Genomic DNA, 13678 nt, shown 5'->3' with positions numbered 1-13678 from the left:
GGGTATTTCTCTACCAGCTCCCGTCTGTCAGTGTCTGAAGGCTGTTTCCAGGGGTGTTCACTCCGCAGCAGTTCCATCTCGCCCCGAGCTCCTGCTAAGCATGTTCTGCTGGAGACGTTCTCCTGGAGATGTTTGCGTGAGCAGCCCTGAGTGCGTAGAGGGAGAAGGACGCATACAGGGTGACAGCAAGATCTGTTATGGGCCACGTACAAGCACAGGGAGGGCATCCAAGTCCGCCCCAGGGAGATCGTTCAGTCCTGAGCTCAGGGAGGTTCGCGGGCATGATAAACACTGAAGTTTAATAGAAATACATCGCTCTTTTTGTGTGGGGTGTTGAGGTGCACGTGTTAAGAGCCTGGACTTAAAAAGATGATCTTTGTGTCTCATTCAAAGCGCAAATCAGATGGTCACCTGGGCTTTGGCATCTTTCCTGTGAGCGGGTAGACTGGAAGGTCGTATCATTGTGTGGCATGGCCAGGCTAGGGGCAGGCTTTAGTGTTCCTCTGATTTCCATCCGTCTTTCTCCAGAGCCACTTCGAATAAACACTGAGACCACAAAGAAGCCAGGTGACTGTTAGCAAATGCAGCCAGACAAGTCACCCAGCCCACGTCAGACCCCATCCATAGAACAGAATGCTATCCCAAGGCCCAAGACATTCCAGAGCCGCCGCTACTCAGAGCCCTTAGACCGGTGCTGGCTAGACCAGTGTGACTTAGAACCGCTGTGGCTCGTGTGTAAAGGTGAGGTTACTGGGCAGGACCCCTGAGACGCTGAGATTCAGGAGGCCTGGAGTAGGAGCTGGTAATCTACATGTTAGACCAGACTCCCTGGTGACTCAAAGTACGTGTTGAGAAGTGTAGGCTTAGATGCTCCGGGGAACGAAGAGAGGAAAAGAGGGGGAGGCCAGGAAAGAGGCCAAGTAAAGGGTTAAGTACATGGGGTTGAGAGAAGGAAGAGACCCGTGAAAGCTTCCAGGGGGGTGGGTAGCCAGGAGCGGGAGACGGCCGGGCCTTCTGTCTCAAATGATTGCCTTCAAGTCCCGAACACTATGGAGCAGGCTTCCTTCTGATAAACCCTGAAGGCAAACATGAATATTTGAAAGTACGTGATCTAAGGGAGTTGATTTAAGTAAGAGAGCTTATCAGGAGGTCTTTGGGCTAGGGAGAAATCTGCTCTCCACAGTCCGCGTGTTCCAACTAAGAGGGAAGCGACCTCTGAGAAACAGCTGGGGAGAAGGAAGACCTGGAAATGCCTGACCAGGCTGAATGCATTTCATGGTTACGAAAGCACCCATTTTTCCAATGGTCAATTTCTTTCTGGTTCTTAGGGGGCTAAAAGCACAGGCTTATCTTGGTGACAGCAGACACACAAAGAAAAACCCAAACAAACAAAACTAAAGTGCCTTCAGAGTTGCTTACAACACTTCGGTCTGGGAGGCAAAGTAACGCGGACCCAGAGACCGCATGGGTCAAGTTGAGTCAAGGAAAGGGCAGACTTCCGGTAGAGTTTGGTCCAGTGGTTCTCACACTTGAATATGCATCAGAGTGACCAGGATGGCTTGTTCAAACATACCTTGGGGGCCCAGCTTGAGTGTCTGGTTCACCAGGTCTGGGGTAGGGCCCAAGGATTTGTTGATGCTGGTGGTCTGGGGGTCATATTTTGAGAACCCCTGGAAACAGAGATACGAAGCTTTGTCTAAAAACTGCTCAAGAGGAGAAGGTATCAGCAGACCCTAGTTAAAAACATGGTGGAGGGATCTTTAAAGATTAATACCACCTTACCTTAGATGAACTTTTTTTAAAAGATTTTATTTATTTATTTGACAGGCAGAGATCACAAGTAGGCAGAGAGGCAGACAGAGAAGAGGAAGCAGGCTCCCCGCTGAGCAGAGAGCCCGAAGCGGGGCTCGATCCCAGGACCCTAGGATCATGACCTGAGCCGAAGGCAGAGGCTTTAACCCACTGAGCCACCCAGGCACCCCTTAGATGAACATTTTAACCTGCTACCTGCATGCTTGCTTCTTGCAGGGAGGGGAATTCATGGGGTAGCTCGCTACCTTCCACACTCCTTCAAGATGAAGATGGTAGACCTCGTGGGCTCTGTCAAACCCTGGTTTGGCAATTACGTCATTCCTGGCCTCTGAAGAGGAGGCTAGATGCTATTATTCGTATGAATAGTAAGCTCTCTGGAGACCCTTAGTTTCACCCAGTAATTTTCAGTGCTCAGGACAGACACCATCCACTGCCGCCTATTTCTAGCCCCTTTGTAGAATTCTGCAGGTCAAAAAAAATTTAGCTGCCCTGCTATTAACATGGTTTTGCTAGGTGTAAACTTTTCAGGAAGTAAGAGTTGAGCTATGGGGGAAGATTACTTCTCAGAATATACAAAAGCAAATCTCCTCAATTCTAGGCTGTAAGTTAGGCTGTTGGAAAGGAGCATGGTAGCTCTTTGAGGTCACCGGGGTGTGCTATGGGGCTGGACTTATGCAACAGGAGAAAGCCAGCTCCATCATAAATCCCAAAGGGGGGCTTTCACCTCAGCTTCCTCTGTCCACTTGCTCAGTTCTGTGCTGGACTTGCACGGCTGCGTTCACAGTCTGACTTGGGCTCTTCACTCTCCCTTCCGTTGGCATCTGTGGGTTAACCGCAGGCAGCTCTCCAAATCATAGGGTGGAATAAGGTCCTGGATTAAAATAGGAATAAGACACTGACGGGAAATCTCTTAGAACAGTTCTTCCGAGCAATTTGAGGGCCTCCCAGACCCCTCTGAGAAACCCACAGAGTCAGCGGACCCTCTTCCCAGGAAAATGCACTCATGGATAGTATTCTGTAGGTAATCCTATAGACACCCCGGGTGAAAAATCCACAGTACATACCAAAGAAGAAGAATCCCAATGGAAAAGAAGAGGCTAGGCTGGGAGGAAGAGGAAGAGGAGAAGGGCGAGTCTCAGCCTCTGTTAGTTAAAGTGACCTAACACTAGCTGCTCTAACAGACAGCTCTCCAAGTTCAAGTGTGTTGGTACATCACAGTTCTTTGTAGGTGCTCCTGGTCAGCAAGCGAGTGACCCCCCTCCCCGCCCCCGCAGCAAGTGAGTGTTGCAGGAACTCCGGCTTCTTTCACCTTTTGCCAGGGTCTCCGAGGCCTGGGCACACAGCCGGCCGAAGGAGAAAGACCACAGACGATGTTCACAGGCTTCTTCTCGGGTCTGGAAGTGCTGCGTATCCCCGCCGGTCATATTTTGTTGAAGAGAATGGGTTTCAGGGCCACAGCTAGATGTGGGCTGCAGAACGCATTTCCCATCTGGGTAACCATTTCTTAGTGACAACTCCAACGGGGAGCATGATCTTCTCGTGGCCAGAAAGGTGCATCTTTCCCTAACCATTGCAGGCTTGTAAAATCAGGTTAAAATAAAGGGAAAACACTGCCTTGAGAGGGAAAAGAAGCCACCAAGAGATATTATGAAGCCCCACGCATGTGTAGAGTAGGCCATCTGTGGCTTTATCTTGTTGGGAGCAAGTAATTGAGGTTACAGAAAAATCATCTTCCAGGTTCAGAATTTTCTAGAACCAGATGGCCAAGTTCCTCATCCTCTCTAATTCTATCCTTCCTTCCCCCTACTTCTTTTTTACTTTTTTTAGAGGAGGGGAGGGGCAGAGGGAGAAGGAGAGGGAGAATCCCAAGCCGGCTGCACACTGACTGCAGAACCGGATAGTGGGCTCAACCTCACAACCCTGAGATCATGACCTGAGTCAAAATCCAGTCAGATGCTTAACTGACTGAGCCACCCAGGTCCCCCCACCAAGCAAAAGTGCTATTTCCAGGGCGCCTGGGTGGCTCAGTGGGTTAAGCCGCTGCCTTTGGCTCAGGTCATGATCTCAGGGTCCTGGGATCGAGTCCCGCATCAGGTTCTCTGCTTGGCAGGGAGCCTGCTTCCCTCTCACTCTCTCTGCCTGCCTCTCTGCCTACTTGTGATCTCTCTCTGTCAAATAAATAAATAAAATCTTTAAAAAAAAAAAAAGTGCTATTTCCAGAAGCAATTTCCTGTTTCAAATGGGTGCTTTTGTACCCGTCCACCTGAACCAGAATTTGGTTGGTTAACTGAAAGAAATAATTAAAACCAGGAATCATTTTTAAAAAATGGTACATGCAAATGGTAAACATTTTATTTAACTTAAAATATGTAAATAAACATCATTCACCGAACTTTCGATGTACAGCCAAGTCGTTTTCTTTGAATAAAAATCAGCTGATGGGGGCGCCTGGGTGGCTCAGTGGGTTAAGCCGCTGCCTTCAGCTCAGGTCATGATCTCAGGGTCCTGGGATCAAGTCCCACATCGGGCTCTCTGCTCAGTGGAGAGCCTGCTTCCCTTCCTCTCTCTCTGCCTGCCTCTCTTGTGATTTCTCTCTGTCAAATAAATAAAATCTTTAAAAAAAAAAAAATCAGCTGATGGAAGTCGCAAGCTTTCCTTCTTGCATGAGCCGCTCTATCTAAAATACACCATGATTACCAGTTTTGGAAGTGGAGCAAGAATTTAAGACACTTGCGAGGTGAGCTTCATGCCTAATCCTCCCAATTTTTTAATGATTTTTCAGTCTCCTACTGTAGTTTGGCAGATGCATAATTCAACAGCATTTTTAGCTACCTTCTACTATTACATAGTCCAGAATTTCAATTTTGTTCCCATAAAAATAACTCCTTTTTGCATTCATATTTCATAATTCACATGTTATATAAATCACTTAATTTTGATAACAAGTGCAACTGGAACAATTGTCATAGACAGGTTTGGCGGTGAACACAGTCAACCCTTAGTAAGTGTAAACAGTGGGAGCAGAAGTGTGCAGGGAATCAGAGCGTGGCTCTGGGCATTTGGGGGGCCATGGACCTCAGCTGGTGTGTGTCACAGAGGGAAGAGAGAGGCTTGGTGTATTTGGTGTGGAGCCAGCCTCCAGTGATCCTTGCCTTTTGGTACTCACGGCTTTCTGGGTTCTCCTCTCACAGTGAATTCATGGCTGGACTGTGTGACCAAGAGAATACGGCAGAAGTATCTATTGTGTGGCCACTGCGGGTAGGTCGAAAGGGTGTTGGGATTTCTGCCTTAGTGTCTTAGACCACTTGCTTTGGGGAAAAGTGGTCCTCATGCCGGGAAGACGTTCAAGCAGCCTGGTGCGGAGAGACCCACATGGAAAGACTCGGCATTCTCCCACCAACAGTCAGCACCAGGCTGCAGGCTTGGAAGCAGACTGGCCAGCCCCGGTCAAGACCGAGGGCTAACTGTCACTTCAGCCAACGTGACTGTCCTCTTCTCATGAGAGACCCTGGCCACAACCATCTGACCAAAGCTGCTCTTGAATTCCTGACCCACCGAGGTTTTGGAAGATGAGGAGTGTTGATTGCTTTAAGCCACCAAGGGTCGGGGTGATCTGTTACGTAGCAATAGACAACGAATACATTTGGCGAAATGGTTGCGTGTCTGCCACTCCGAGAAGCTTCCGCAGTAATGGTGCCATCCACTGTGAAGAAACTGCCCTACCTGCATTTGTCTGTTGGAGTAGTGGCCACAGACCATGTGCGAGCTGGTTGAACAGCGAGAAATAAGGTTGGGATCATAAGGAGAGTGGACCACGGGAGTCTTTACCTAGTACCAGACTCAACCAAGCTACCAGGTTTAAGCTTGACTTTGGGTGTGATCCGATAACCAAGGCTACTTGATTCCAAGTGTAGTACCTGGAGCAGCCGCATTGCCCCAAGCTTGCTGGAAGTTTCCCATCTCAGGCTCCACATCAGGCATGCTGAATCAAAATCTGCATTTCAACAAGCTCCTCAGGGGATTCATACACACTTGAAAGTGGGGAGCACTTCACCCAAGGATTACTTGTATAGCGACTTGGGAATGGAACGGAACACATTCTGAAGGGATTGCTTCTAGGAAGGGTTTTCTTTCCTGAGTCTGGAAAGCTTGGATTTCACGTCCTTCAGGATGCACTGCCATTTCTGACATTGTGCGGGTCTGCTCTGTGACCCTCGACTCCAGGTTCATTGTGACTTAGATGGCTACGGTTCCTGTCCCAGGAACCCGAGTTTCACCTTCTTCCTGCCTACCCGTTGAGTTGCTCTTTCTTGCTTTAGGAAGGCAAATTCATCAAAACCCACTGATGTTTTCCTGCCACTTGAGGGCATAGATTTGTCTCCAGGGAGAAAAAAAACCACCACACATTCTTCTGACTGTGGTATACCTAGGGACACACGGCTTCCTGAGAGGGTGAGAAGGCAGGCTGCTCGCACCTGCCATTGACCTCCTGAGACTCCTCGAGAGCCCCTGTGAGCTGGAAGGCAAGACTTTTAAGGAGGCTGGAGGAGTCATCAATAATGTTATCACAAAAAAATATTTGGTGCCTTTTTTTTTTTTTTTTTTTAACATTACAGCTGCCATTGCTGCTGGTAATGCCCTTTTATTTGTCCAGGGGGGTTTGCTCCCATTAGATTAGATTAAGTGTCTCATTTGAGGCACAATAACAGATTTGGCTGAGGCTTTAGCTGCTGGCTGTGGTTGACTGATACCCAAGCTTTTGACTCCCTGCTGCGTATCTAAGCGGTACAAGCTGCAGTCAATGCATTTAATCTACATAAAAAGAACACAAATTGCACGTTAGCCTTTTTGAGTCTGGTAATCAGGTTCCCCCCCCCCCCAATACATACACACACACACACCTCTCCTCTCCCCCCTCCCCCCCCACTACTCCTGATCTCCTGGACAATTTGAGGCACCCTTGTGTTGCAAAAAAATGTTTTCGGAGTCAGGTATAAAGAAAAGTCTTTTGCATTTTAATTGCACTTGATCTGCACATTGAATGACCTCGGCAATTTATATATTGTTCCTAGTTAGTCCTTTCCACAGTCCTGCTGCGCAGCTGATAACATAATTCACAGGCGCATACCTTGGGCTCTGGGGTAGGGGCTGGGGTTTTCTGTTCTTTCTGAGTTTGCAGAATTCTCTCCCTCTTTCAGACCCAAGCTGCTGCGGCTGATGTCAGTCACTATCTGCTTGTGCAGATGTAGCGAAAAGGCCACTCAAGGAGCCCCAGCCTGCTCCTTTGTTTACATTTAAAGATTGCCCTTTCTTTTCCAGCTGCCTATGCTGTTTGCAGACCCGCCGGCGGAGTGGAAGGCAGCGGCCTCCACACCCTCCGTGGATCCTGGCAGGAACAAACAGCAAGCTCCGGCGGGAACCGCAAACACAGGTACCACTCTCCAGCAGGCTAACTGCAGAGGCAGTGAGATCCGAGACAATCCGTACACATGAAGGGCATAATAATTAGAGAATGGGGAGATGACTTTTTTTTTTTTTAACAGTAGACAGTTAACTTTTTAGAACTAGAGCCATATGCTATTTTTGTGATTTGAAAAATATTCTAAGCATTTAAGACAAGTTTTTGGGAAATCAGAGTTTGGTTTTTAGGAAACGTTTAGGTGTTGAATCGTTTTTACTTGCTTCATATTCACGCTGAAGCTGTCTTCCTCACATCCTCTGGAAGGATTTCATTGGATTACTTTGGCCCATCTCAGACGTGGCTTTAGCTTTTTTTTATATATATATATAATTTATTTGACAGAGAGAGAGATCACAAGTAGTCAGGCAGGCAGAGAGAGAGAGAGGAGGAAGCAGGCTCCCTGCCAAGGAGAGAGCCCGATGCAGGGCTCGATCCCAGGACCCTAAGATCATGACCTGAGCCGAAGGCAGAGGCTGTAACCCACTGAACCACCCAGGCGCCCCTGGCTTTAGCATTTTTGCTCTCAAATCCTTTCGGTGGTGAGAGATTAGGCCTTGCCACTCAAAGTGTGGTCTAACACGCGGCAGTAAGCGTCTCATGATTGTCACCTGCGGGGTTGCTAGAAGTCACCATCTCAGAACCTACTTTATAATGAGGTCGCCAGGTGGCTTGAAAATCACCGTCTGAGAAGCACTGCATCGGGCTCAACCCTGGCTGTGCATTCACATCATCTGAAAACCTTAAAAACAAACCGAACCACTAATGCCTGGACCCGAAGCCCAGAGATTCTGGTCTCATTTGCTCCAGCACAGAACCAGGCACTGGGGATTTCTGCCACCTGCTCATACGATCTCACATGTAGCCAAGGGCAAAAATCACAGGACTACACAAAATCTTAGAGCAGGATGCAAGACCAACAGTTCTAAGCCTAATTCAGTGCCCCGTGGACATTTCCCAAATCCTTTCCCCCAGGATCCCAGAAAACCAACAGGATTTTCAGCAGAATTTAATTTGACAAGTATTTCTTGAGTGCCTCTAATGGATCCATCTCACCACGCCGCACAGGCCCGCTGAGACAAGCCAAGAAGCCAAAATCCCCTTGTGGACAAGAATGAGTTCTCTGTAGAATTCCCTGCGCTGTGACACTGAGAGGTCACCCTGTGTGTCTACTGGTGACCCCGTGGGACTCAGAGAAGGTGGGTTCTCAGACAGCCCTGAAAACACACTCCTCTGTAGAAATTGTGGGACGCGCCAAGCTGGGTTTCTAAGCACTGATTTCAGAGAATCCCAGTCTCGTGGGCTTGCTTGATTTCGTATTTTGACACCTCGTCTAGTGTTTAGCAAACTTTTTCTGATTTTTTTTTTTTTTTTAATTGAAGAGAGGCAGGCGGCCCTTTGGAAAAGATGTTGGAATGGAAGTCAGAAGACCTGGCTGGGTTTGAGTTCTTATTTTGGTGTGAAGCAGTTCGTTATAATGTCTGAAATTTACTGTAAAATTCCTGACCAGTTTGGGGGCAGTTGCGTGGCTCAGTGGGTTAAGCATCTGACTCTTGGTTTTGGCTCCGGTCATGATCTCAGGGTTCTGGGTCGTGATCACAGAGCCCTGCGTCGGGCTCTGTGCCTAATCGGGAGTCTGCTTGAGATTCGCTCCCACTTCCCTTTCTCTCTATCGCTCCCCCCTCAAAATAAATAAATCTTTGAAAACGTTAAAAATTCCTCACCGATTCCAGAGTGATATTACATGCTGCAAACTGCGGTTAAGCAGTAAGCCAGATGCGGTTCAGTCCTGCACACCCCAGGGCTGGTGTGTGGGTGTTCGAAGCACGGGACCTCCCCGTCGGAGGCCACTGCTATACCCGTTTCTGCTATTTGGATCACCTAGGTCTTGGGAATGGACATAGCAAATGTCAGAATAAGGTTTTATTATTAGAATAAATAACTTGTTAATTAGCAAGATGAAGGTGGAAATGAGTTCTCATTGACGACACGACATGAATTCAAGGTACGTGGATGTGCCCAGATATTTTAGCAATGCTTCTGCTCTTGCGTGAGCCAGGGGTAAGAGCCTGGCGACATCTGTAGCTGGTAGGTACCCTTAGGGACGGTACCCCAGAATTGAACCCTACGTGGACCCTTGTCCAACCATCGGTTTAGGAGGACTTCTGACTGCCTGACGGCTGGCTATAATGACAGCATATTCCTATCACGCCGTGTGGTTGTTGTGTCTGTTTTTGAGTGAACCTTTCTTTCATGCCAGGTGATATAATATGGTTTGAGAATCACTTTCTTCATAACCTTGTCCTGAGGCTGCAATGGAGTGGCCAACCCTCACTTATTCAGACCTTTTCAGCAGCTGCCATTAGCTTCCAAAAATATTCTCGTGACTGAGGATGAACAAGTAGGCACGAGTTGGCCACAACCCAGATCCTTTTGTGACTTCGAGTCTCACATCTAGTTGCCGTGCCTCTCTAGGTCTTAGGCATTTTATGAAAAGAAAGCAAGAGGATCGTCAATGTTGGAGATATTTGTCTGGCTTAAGATTCTAAATTTTAAAAAAATTCCAACATATGAAGAGAAGTCAAACAGACCAAAATATAGTAGATCTTGCTTTTGAGCCCTCTGCATCCCCCTGCTGGGCCTCCTCAATCCCAACCCATATTGTGTGACTCTTTTAAATAATCCAAACCCCTGGGAAACTTAGCCCATGCTTGCCATTCTCTCTGTATGGTCCCAATTAAGTCTGTGGACTGTAATATGGAATCCTGACAAGGCTCTGAATGTTGCTAAGTTAATAGAATATTCTGGCAAAAAGCGGAGTGGAGGAGATGATATTTTGCAATTGTCTCACTTAGCATGCTCCTTTTATTTGGAGAAACCCTGGCGATGGGGTTGGTTTCAATTTAACATTTTCCTCCACGGAAACCTAGCAGTGGTACTCATCTCCCAGGGTGGCTTAGATGAAGCCTCAAGTCCGATGACCCCGAGGCAAGCCCCAGGGACTCCTCCTCGGGGCATTGTGGGGTCAGTGAAGCCATTGCAAGAAGCAGACTCCAAACGGTGAGGCTCAGTCACTTGCTTGTTCCAGCAAAGGAGGAAGGGCATGTCTAATTGACCCCTGGTAGATACTTGTCTTTATTTCCTCCTAAACAGCCTTGGTATCTTTCTATTGTGGCTTCCCAAAGATTCCTGGCATGAGCCTTTTAGAGCCCCTAATGAAGCCATTGTACTATTTTCAGTCTAGATCTGTGGCATGAAACAAAGAAGGCACTTGACAGAGCTGTTTCCAGCGCAGTTATTGAAAATAATCCCAACCTATTGGGGCCAAGAATAACCAAGATCAAGACGAAGATCAAACTGTTGTTGCAATCTTGTGCAATAGCAGGTCGGGTGAAAAAATGCTGGGCACCAAACCAGCAGAGACAGTTCATCTCAAAGACTTTTCCTTAGAAAAATTCTTCAAGACATCTGGCTCCCAGCTCTGAAGTTTTCCTGTTTTGTGTTATCTAAATGCTTGTTGGGTTTCAGCTTTGCTGTGTGTTTTCAGTTTTCTAAAGGAATTTACCTTTATCTTTAAAGACAGCATGAAACGAATGATCCCTTAAGGGCTTGAAGCAGGTTATAATTGCATATTATTCTACCTGACTGTATTTTAAATAATAGGAACGTTAAAAATACGAGTATCAGAAGTCTCAGTTAAAATGTCCATGAAAGATAAAGCGGGAGGGGTTGACAGGTGATTTGCATTGTTCAGGTCTGCTAATGGGCTGCTCAAGAAGTCCATTTGCCGACATTAGGTAAAACTTAAAAAAAAAAAACCCACTTAGTCCATTTCTTTGAAAGGATCTGAATATGAAACTCCAGTGATCCTAATGTTTTCCCAGAATCAGGGGCAGTGCTCCTTGAACTCAAACAAAATCTTTTTCTTAGATAGACATTTGATAAATACCCACTGTATGCCAGTTGCTGCGGTGGCAGATTAGGAGTATAGTCACAGAAATCCCACAACTATGGAGACGTGCGGATACATGTCTGAGAACCACCAGCGACCACCCTGATTTCCAAATCCATGACCACGCTTTGAGCGATGGGAAGTGCTAATGACAGCCATCCAAGGCCAAGAGGCCAATAAAAATGAGATGCAGATGGGGTGCCCTAGAGGTTGGAGGTAGGGCTGGGGAGGCCCAGGGGTTTCAGCTTCTTAATTCACCCCATTCTCATCTCCTTTCTCTTGTTCTATCTCTGAGGACATCAGTCTGTAGAAGGAGTGAGTGCTTAAACTGGTTACTGTATTGAGGCTCTCAGCCATTGCTCTCCTTCAAAATCATCTCTAGAACTTAAAACACACACACACACACACAATCTTTTGCCTTAATTTCAGAATCAGAAGTACTAAGATGGAGCGAGGGACTCCATGTTTTTATAGCATCCCCCTCGCAATTCTGATGCTCATCCAGGGTCAAGACTTCCTGGACATAGAGCCCATGTCTTGAAAATGTTTCATTTATTATGATTATTTTTTATTTTATTATTTTCAAGAAAGAACACTTTGTGCTAAAGAGCCGGGGGGACTGTGAAAGAAACAGAGAGCCAGGTCCTGCCTACAAATGATTTATTGCAACCAGAGGAGAACTGCAGAGAGAGAACAAGAAAATAATAGAGAAAGTGAGAGGAAAACAACCCAGAAAGTAGGCCATGGAACCATGTTGTTACCTTTACTGTGGTGGTAACACAGTAAAGGTAACACCTTTACTGAGGTGGGAAGGAGTATTTAAGCTTTTGCACAGGTAGGCTTACCCCTAGTATTTGTAAGACCTGGAACCATAGTACAGTGGAATGTGTGTGTGTGTGTGTGTGCGCGCTTCTGTGTATGTGTATCTCCCAATACTTTAAAGTTATAAATAAGCTCAGAAACTGTTAATCAAAACATGTCTATCCCTCTATCTTGACAAATAGATCTTTGTAAGACCTGAAAGACCAGGTTTGATTTTAGAATTACTGGATTCATTGGAGTTCCACACTGGACCATAATGACATGGGGAGAGTAAGTTTGGGTCACTAGCCTGTAGCACACCTACCCATCCCTTCCCCTCTTGGCTCCATCTCCCACTGTAAGGAGCCCAATGAGTGCATGGACCAGTGGACTGGAGCCTCTGTCTAAATTCTCTTTGCACCACTCTGAAAACAACCACTCCCTTGGCCTTCCCTCTAGCATATTGTGTTTGTATTGGCTACATAATCTGCCCTTGGGAAGAAGGACCCAGGGAAGAAGTGCATGTAGTCTCTGGAAGCTGACTTGGGTCTTTTGGTCAGGAAATTCCAAGGTTCCTTTCATCTAAACCACGGTCTAGAAGGGTTTGGCCTTGCTGGGTCCTCAACTCTGTAGGAAGGGGCCCAGCCAGAGTGGGGTTCTGTAATGGTCAAGACCAAGGATAGGGCCCCTCTTGATGGGATCAAAGAATAGCTTGGTGTCTGGGCAACATGATGGGTTCTATAAACCATAGGTTTTGGCTTATGGGAACATGAAAATCTATCTCATTGACCAGAACTTGGTTATGTAGCCACAACCAGCTAAAACCTGCACCCAGGGGGTGCCTGGGTGGCTCAGTGGGTTAAAGCCTCTGCCTTCGGCTCAGGTCATGATCCCAGGGTCCTGGGATCGAGCCCCGCATCAGGCTCTCTGCTCAGTGGGGAACCTGCTTCATCCTCTCTCTCTCAACCTGCCTCTCCACCTACTTGTGATCTCTCTCTCTGTGTCAAATAAATAAAATCTTTAAAAAAAAAAAAACAAAAACAAAAACAAAAAACCTGCACCCAGATAAAAATGGAGATTCTATTCCTGAGGAAAAAGAGAAATCAGGTGACAACTAGCAGTATCTGCCAATGGACTTTTGATTTTACACAACAGAAACTCACCCTGGAAAATCTAAGCAAAAGGGGAATTTACTGGATGGCTCTTGGACAACTCAGATATTCGATAGTCTGAGTCAAGGGCCAAGCTCTGAAAGGGAGCAAATGATCCATCCAGAACACTATCATCAACCCAACCCTCAGGGCTGCCAACACCACCAGACTCCTAAATGACGCCACCGATGCTATGTATACTTTCTCGAATGTCCCTGCAGCTTGGCATCATCCTTTCTAGAATTGTGCTGTTTGATACGGTAGCTAGTACATGTGGTTAGTGGTACCATATTGTATGGTACAGATACAGAACATTCCCATCATGCAGAAAAATTCTTTGGACAGTGCTAGTCTAGACTCAGAGTCCTGGACCAAGGCATCCAATTTGCCAAGCACTAGCCAAAAACTATTATGTGCCTACCTCTTGGCCATCAGGAGTATTCCCCACACCAAGATGCAATAGAATTTGCTCAAGATAGGGAGGAGGTACGGATGCCCGGCCAC

This window comes from Meles meles, chromosome X (genome assembly GCF_922984935.1).
Source record: "Meles meles chromosome X, mMelMel3.1 paternal haplotype, whole genome shotgun sequence".
Taxonomy (NCBI): domain Eukaryota; kingdom Metazoa; phylum Chordata; class Mammalia; order Carnivora; family Mustelidae; genus Meles; species Meles meles.
This window is presented reverse-complemented; position numbering follows the sequence as displayed.